This window comes from Acomys russatus, chromosome 14, assembly GCF_903995435.1.
Source record: "Acomys russatus chromosome 14, mAcoRus1.1, whole genome shotgun sequence".
Lineage (NCBI taxonomy): Eukaryota > Metazoa > Chordata > Mammalia > Rodentia > Muridae > Acomys > Acomys russatus.
The window spans coordinates 47,182,632-47,191,224 of record NC_067150.1 but is presented as its reverse complement, the minus strand read 5'-3'; positions in this window follow the sequence as shown (position 1 = coordinate 47,191,224).

The window sequence follows — 8,593 nt, the reverse complement described above, 5'->3', positions numbered from 1 at the left end:
AGTAATTTTCTGTTCCCCTAGAATTGCATGAAGGGGACCAAAGGAAGATCTCACAAAAGAGGCAAAACCATTGTTGGTTTTCCTAAGATAGAAAGGTTACTGCCACAATACTCAATAATAAAACTGGTCACACTCTAGGTATTAGGGTGACAGCAATTCACAACTGTGGAAGGCATGGAAAGCTAAGGTGTGCTGGGCTTCATGTTTGTGTTTTCAGACTGTCTTTGGAATCTGACTTCCCTCCGGAGTCTCTGGGTCTGACATTCAACAGTGCCTAAAAGCATGAAGTGGGGTTTGCTAATCTCGCGCTCTCGAAGGGGATGCATGGTTGTCAGAAACTTAACCTCATCTTTGGTCTCTGGCATTTCCTAGACAGCTGAGGCCATAAGACAATGCCTGACAGACCCACTGAGGGGCCCTGACCATGGGAAGCAATGGTAGAGGAATGCCACAGAGTTAAACAAGGCAAGGTCCCCTATACCACTTCTTTGAGAGGAATGGTGACATTTTGTAGCAGGAACTGAAAAGTAGAACATTCAGCCTGTTACTTTTTCTGTCAGCTACTTTGTCACCATGACATTAGTAGGTAACTAATACAATGCCTTCAGGCCAAAAGTAGGTGTTGATTAATCCCTAATCTAGTGCCTTTCTGTGCTGGTAATACTGTATATTTTCGTGAGCTATAAAAAGCCATGTGGTGTAAATAATGAAAGAAACAAGCATATCCTCTTTGCAGAAGCCATCCAAACATGGTTTCTGGTTCTAACCATTAGCATCCAGCTGAGTCTTTTGGCATCTGCAAACACCACAGAGCACGTTGTGGCACCAGCGCTTGCTATTAAGGCTTTTCCTTCATTTGCTCTTTTAGCTTCATTAGGCTCAATGTGAGTGCTTGGAAAATTGTAGTGTCATATGTCAAGAATGCAGAGCTGAGCAATTGCACAGATGTCAATGCATTCACATGACTCTTAGCGTGATTTGGATGTTGGCCACCTCACATAGTCATGCTGACCTTCTATTGATACTGTCTCATCCATGTGAGTTGAGATCTCACCTACACTGACCATGTCATATTTCCATTAACTGGACATTAATTTCCATGGTTTTGCAGAGGTGACATTCCAAATCAGACAAGTGTGTTTGCAAATCAGTAATGAAGTCATGGAACAGTTATTAGTTTCTTGGGTTATTTTAAATGAGTCCAGTGAACTGTTGGCTCTGTTTCTTAACAATTAGACTTTATTATACAACCCAACTATCCTATACAGGAGGGAAAAGAGGGTTAGGGTTAGCCTTTCCTTCTTATGAAAAGATGTGTAAGCAAAACAGTACAATATACAATGTCTCTGTGCTTACTGTACACAGGCTGGGGTGGACAAATTACATAAACCTGAAGCAGATATGAAAGCCCAGCAGCTTCATGTGTGTAGCAGGGTCTAGCCCATGCATGTTCTTTGGTTCAGTCTCTATGAGTGCCCATGGGCCCAGGTTAGTTGGCTAGGTAGGTCTTCTTGTGGTTCCCTTGACATCTCCAGCTCTTTAATCCTTCTACAAGACGTCCTGAGTTCCACAATCTTTGGCTGTGGGTCTCTGCATTTGTTTCTATTATCTGCTGGATGAAGCCTCTCAGATGAGAATTATGTGAGGTTCTTGCCTGTAAGGATAGCAGAGTATCATTAGTACTGTCAGGGGTTGAGTCCCTCCCATGGGGTAGGCCTCAAGTCGGGCCAGTCATTGGCTGGCCGTTCCCTCAATTTCTGTTCCAACTTTTATCCTTTCACATCTGGTAGGCTAGAGAGATTTTGGGTCAAGGGTTTTGTGAGTTGGTTGGTGTCCCCCTCCCTCCACTGCAAGTCCTGCCTGGCTACAGGATGTGGCCACTTCCATCTCAGTGTCCCCCACTGCTAGGAGTCTCATCAAAGGTCACTCCCATATTTTCCCAGGAGCCTCCCCCATCCCAGATCTCTAGCTTGTCCCAGAGATGCCCCAACGCCAATTTCTCTTCTCTCTCCCAGCCCTCTCACCTACCACCCCGACTCTCCATTGAGCAATGTGTATGCTAAAATTAAAATCCTACATGCTACAGTTGATAAGATGGCTGACTGGCTAAACATGTTTACCTTCCAAGGCTGGATGATCTCAGATTGATTCCAAGAACCCATATAAAAATTGAAGGAAAGAATCCAACAGCTGGAAGTTCTCCTCTGACTCTCATACACATGGTATGATACGTATCATCACACATACACATCATACACACACATGCACCATAACAACAACAACAACAACAACAACAACAATAATTTAAAAGCTAAACTCACATATGGTTAGTAAATATAGTATATATTGACATTAGTCTGTGATGGTTAAAATGTATTTTACAGATATCTAGAAAGCAGTATTGGACCGGAGAGATGGCTTAGTGGTTAAGAGAACTGACTGCTTTTCCAAAGGACCTGGGTTCAATTCCCAGCATCCACATGGCAGCTCACAACTGTCTGTAACGCTAAGGTTGGACACCGTCACACTTCCATGCGTGGAAAACACCAATGCACATTTTAAAAAAAGCAGTATGATCATTTCTAGTTCCATCCACTTGCCCACAAATTTCAGGATTTCCTTGTTTTTCATAGCTGAGTAGTATTCCATAGTGTAAATGTACCACAGTTTCTTTATCCATTCTTCAACTGGGGGACATTTAGGTTGTTTCCAGGTTCTGGCTATTACAAAGAAGGCTGCTATGAACATGATTGAGTATATGTCATTGTGTGGTGGAGCATCTTCTGGGTATATTTCAAGGAGTGGAATAGCTGAGTCTTGAGGTAGCCCTATTCTGAGTGAGTTAACCCAGACTCAGAAACACACACATGGTATATACTCACTTATAATTGGTCACTAGCCCAATAGGGATATCCCCTGAAAGTCTTCACTTACCAGGAGATTGGGATAGATGTGAGGACCTCCTATTGAGACTGTAGGTGAGAGGAGTATGGGAGAATGGGGAAATAGAAGGACCCAGAGGGTCTTAGAAACCTACAAGAGGAACATCATGATGGGCAGATCTGGACCCAGGGGGGTCTGCTCAAAATACTGCACCAACAAAGGACAATACATGCAGTAAATATTGACTCACTACTCAGATCTAGCCAAGGGACAAGACATAAGACATTCTCCACAGTTGTGTGGAGAGCAGACACTGACTCTGACATGAACTCTGGTGCCCCATATTTGACCACTTCCCCTTGGTGGGGAGGCCTGGTAGCACTCAGAGAAAGAATAGGCAGGCTACCAAGATGAGACTTGATAGGCTGTGACCATATGGTGGGGGAGGAGGTCACCTTCTGTCACAGACCTAGAGGGGAATAGGGTGTAGGAGGGAGGAGACAAGCAAGGGGATAACAATTGAGATGTAATCTGAATAAATTAATAAAAAAGTAGTATCATTTTTCTTGACCTGAAAATGGTCTGAAGAAGTGATATAAATCTGTACTTTAGCATGACATTTATTGCAGTGTTTTCCCAATTGTCCTAGCTTGTCTTTTTTTTTTTTTTTTCTTTTCCGGTTGCTGTGATAATAATCAATGCCAAAAGCAACTTGGGGAGGAAAGGGTTTATTTGGCTTACACTTCCAGATAACAGTTCATCATAGAAGGAACTCATAGCTGGAGCTCAAATAGGAACCAAAGAGGCAGGAAATGAAGCAGAGACCATGGAAGACCATGCTTTCTGGCTTGCTTTTCCACTCTACCAAAGAAGTCTTTAGTGACCATTGGTTCTATCTAGCGGAACAACCAGCAACAGGTACCACTAAGTCCATTAGAAAATTTCATTTTTACAACATTTTTTCTCTAAATCACTCATAGCACCACAATGTTACACCTATCATATCTATCACATATGATACATATATATTTCACACACACATCTGAAAGTTTCCTGGAGAAGTGCTCCTCCTTTGTCCTAAAGGCCTGGAAACTCTGGCCATAGGGGGAGGGAATCAACAGCAGCATCAACACAGTGACAATAGGGAAGTAACGCCAGCACACCGTGAAATACGTTCCTCTGCCACTTACCTCTTTATCTAGACCTCTATCAGAAGAGGCTGCCTGCATCAGGGCAGATCCTCCAGCATTAATTAAAGGCATTGAGACAATTCTCTCTCTTTTTTTTTTTTTTTTTTTTTTTTTTTTTTGAGACAATTCTTTAGGTGAGGATTCCTACTTATATGACTTTAATTTGTGATAAGCAGGCATTAAAAAGCCTTAATACCGCCCAAACTGTTCAATACCCAGTTTGATATTGCTTTAGTTCCCATTAGACAAAAGAACAAAAGTTTTTTTCCTCGTTTCTCTTGAGGCCTTGCCTTGACTTCCTTTCCCCAGGTAGGAAACTGGTCAGGCAGAAGCACAAATGTGGTTCTTAATCAATTACAGCATCAAGACTAGACATATAGACCACAGCACAGTCCATTATTAGGTCAAGCTAATAACCTTTGACCTATAACAAGTGATACCAGGAGCTGAAAGTTATTTTCTCCTCCCCTAGGATTGCATAAGGGGGGTCAAAGGAAGATCTCACAAAAAAAGGCAAAAGCATCACTGGTTGAGGTAAGATGACCTTTCCTTTTCCTTAGAAAGGTTACTTTCATGATACTCAATAATAAAACTGGTCCCACTCTAGATATTAGAGCATTTGCATAGGAAGCGGGCCCAGGTCGCCCATGACACGACCCAGCATGAGAGGAAGGCATAAACCATGTTCCACAGTGTGCATCGGGAAGCTTTTCTTCTGCAAACATTTTCCTGTTTAGATGAAAACATGTATAAGAAGCTGACAGGCATATCATGCGGGAAAAGTTCCTGTGTCTTCAACAACTGTCCTCTTGTCTGTCTGCTGGTGTCTCCTAAGGTAAACACAGGTGGAAGGAGTCATCATCTCCCAGTACCAGGCTATCAAAATGTTTTCCTGCTGTTTCACAGTAGCTTTGAGGAAACCTTTAGTAAAGGACCGTAGGATAAGTTTTCCTTGATCTAGTCTGAACGGGCAAAAGTGTGAAAAGTGGTTATTCTCTTCACACAGTACCTAGCCTCAGGTATTTTGTAAGGGTGTCAGACAACAGACTAATATGGAATCCTTGACTTGGCTACTCTTCCCCATCCTGTTTACCACTGCCCTGAATCACTGAAAAAGTCACAGACCTGTGCAAACATAACTCAGTATGGTTTGGGTCTAAGGGTGTTTTCTCTAAATTGCAGGTCTGCACAAGGAAACACAGATGCGGTACGTATTCTGGAATGGTTTTCTTAGGACACACTGTAGATAAGAACTATGTACTTACTCAGTGTCTTTGTCTGGTTCCCCACTGTTTCAAAGCAACCTCCAGGCAATGGGATTGTGAATTTGGCTTAAAACAACCACTGATACCCCCAAGAGAGACACTGTGGTTATTTGTATGCAGTTCTCTTATTTACCCTAGTTGTCTGGACTTTGGAGTATCAAGAAACGTCTTTATGTATTTTCTTCCAAAAGGCAACCCAATTTCTCAACCCAGTTTTCAAAAAAAAAAAAAAAAATTAAATGAACAAAAATTAGAGACCATGGTTTACCTACACTATGTAGTCCGAGGCTCCTCACAGCCATGCTTGGTGGAGTCATTTCTCAGCATACCTTGCTACAGAAGAACCAACCAGGACACAGAAGTAAGTGACGAAGGTGGATAGCTAGGGAGAACAAGAGCAAAGTGTGTCCCCAGACATATGGCATACAAGTGACATTCCTAGCCATAACTCCATCAGCTCCTCATGGCATGGGTGGTCAGTAGAGAAGAGTCCCGGCTATGAGAACTCATGGTACAGCACGGCTACTCCCAGGGTAGAAACTGAAGGCAGCTGCTATGTATCGGGATGAAGCTGAGAGAGACAGAGGAAGTACAGGTGTGCTGGATGGTTTTTGTGTGTGTTTGTATTTGCTTGCTTGTTTGTTTAGCTCACTTGTTGGAATACCAGACTGTCATGAAAAAGGCCTTATGTTTGATGCTCAGTATTGCAGAAACAAGCATGTTGGCACATAGGTTCTACTATTCCAGAAGGGGGTACAGGGACATCAAGAGTTTAATGTCATCCTAAATCTTGGCATTTCCTGACCAGCCTGGGCTGTGCCATGAGACAATGCCTGAAAACAGTAATTACTACTACCATGCTGCCACCACTGCCACCAATCATCATCATCAACAACAGCAGCAGCAAACAAAGGAAAAAACCCACCTGATTCTAGCCATATCATTCTGAAAATGGGATACTCAGCATCAGAAAACACAGTGGATGTGTCTCATAATTCTGCTTTCCTTCAACATGGCTTGTTCCAAAAAGAACTGGTGAAATGCTTTCGCATGATAGAAACCTTGGCCATGACTCCAAAACCTACACAGTGTAGGCATGCTGTCCATTAAGTACTCCCGTCAACATGAAGCTATTAATCTGGTCTCAGTCATTCTTTTGACTTTTCCAGGGGAAGTAGACACTGTCTCCCCCAAAGCCCTTGCCCTCCCTATGGCCAGTTCCGACGTTGGATGCTAAGTGGGAACACAGGGAGCCTGCACACTGAGTGGATTGTCCGGCCACTAATGAGTATGATTATTTCTAACACGGCTGAGGCTCAGGGTGTGCCTGTGCGTGCAGGCATTAGCCAAGATGGTTTTTAGTAAAGAGGGGTAGGACTGTGTGTCCTGCCCGTGGACGGCAGAAGGATTTGTAAAGTGCAACCTGGACTTTGTTGAGGAAGTGGCGACAAGAGAAGGTGCAAGCTTAGAGGGAGTGAAGCCTCTGATCCTCGTTTGGCATGGCGGTGTTTAGGTTCCACAGCTGTCACCAAGAATGTTGTGTACAATTCATTCGTTACATCACCAAAGCACCACATTTCCTCTCTGTCTGGGTGAGCCGGGTGTCACCTGAAGAGAAGTGACTTTTTCCCCAACCCTGCCATGATAGCTAGTTTAGAAAGACTTGGAGTCTGAGTCACCATGGCATCTCTTGCTACTCTGGTTGTCTAATCATTAGAAATAGTCACTGATCAATGCTGACAGCATGAAGGTAGTGGGGGGGGGGGGCAGCGCCACACTCGGTCACTCACCAGAGTCCACTACACTACTTTTGAAAGAATTAGTCTTGTTTGGTGTCAAGAGATTTAAAAATACAGCATCCATCCCTATTTATTTATTTGTTTATTTATTTACTTAGGTCTGGTAATTTGGTCGCAGGGACATGAGGATAAATAATACAGAGTAAAACTACTAGGTACAGAGAACCCCTTGGCAGCCCCCCTCTCATGGAAGGCAATATTACTTGTTGTACATGGATTACAAAATGATGATTAGCTAAATAGTGAAAAGTAACAACCATTGGCCATTGTTTTGAGACCATGCAACTATGATCTCTTGACCCAGCCCTTGCTTTCCATCTGACTGGTCCAGCATCCACCAAATACCATAGAGTACTTGTGGAGACCTAGTGGTGATCTTTCAGGCTCTACATTCATTAACGTTTCTAGACTCATTAAACTGACTGTGCTTAGGGAACTGTAGTGCCATATTGCTAAGGACGCAGATCTGAGGACTCACCCACATTTCACTCTGCTCACAAGGCCCTTAAATGATTCCTGTGCTGAGCATCCTACTGCCCCACCCTTCTGGTGACACTATTGCACGCACATGAATTTGAGGCCTTGCCTATGTGCAGAGTTGACCAGTGTTCACTGGTGTCTGATCTTCAAGAATTCTGAATCAGATAAGCATGGTAAATGCTTAAACAACTCTCAAATAGCTTTCCTATCTTTTAATGTAGTTTAGCTGACCTTATTTTTGTTGTTCTTGTTGTGAATGCATTACAGTTTCTGCAATCAAGAAAAAATTGGGCTTTAAAAACAAAAAGCAGGCCAGAAAAGAACCAAAAATCGTCGTCCTGTATACAGCAGACAAGGTCTCCACCACTAACGGTACTGTGGAAATTCAATGATTGGAGTCATTCACTTGTTTGTAGATTAATACTGCATTTCCTCTGTGAAAAGAATGAAGCTCCCTTGCAGTATTTTTAACATGGTGTGTTCATTTCCCTCACTCATTTGTACTTAAATGAGCATTTCCACATCTATTGTGGTCCTCACTGCATGACCGAAGGGAAACTGTTCTTATGTAGGGCAGTGTGGTTTCACTCACTACAGACACCAATATTTGAACCACTCTCTCCACTGACTTTCTTCCAGATACCGATGACATGGATGACTTGACAGGTGAGCAAAGTAACGCATTAATGGTAAGCAATGGTCAGATACAGTGAGAGGGTCTAGGAGTAATCACATTATTCCTTCTGCTGGGGAGGCAGAGGAAGAGAGAAAGTCAATTTAGGAGACTTCCCAATGAGGTAAGGAGACTTTATTGTGTAATCATCCTGTTTCAGTGGCTTTGATTTTGTTGATGTAATAATCTAACAAGAAGGATTTTAATGTAGGAAGGGTTTACTCTGGCTCATAACTCAAGAGGATCATTCTATCATGGTGAAGGAGACATGGAAGGCAGCAGGGATGGTATCTCAGTAGGCAC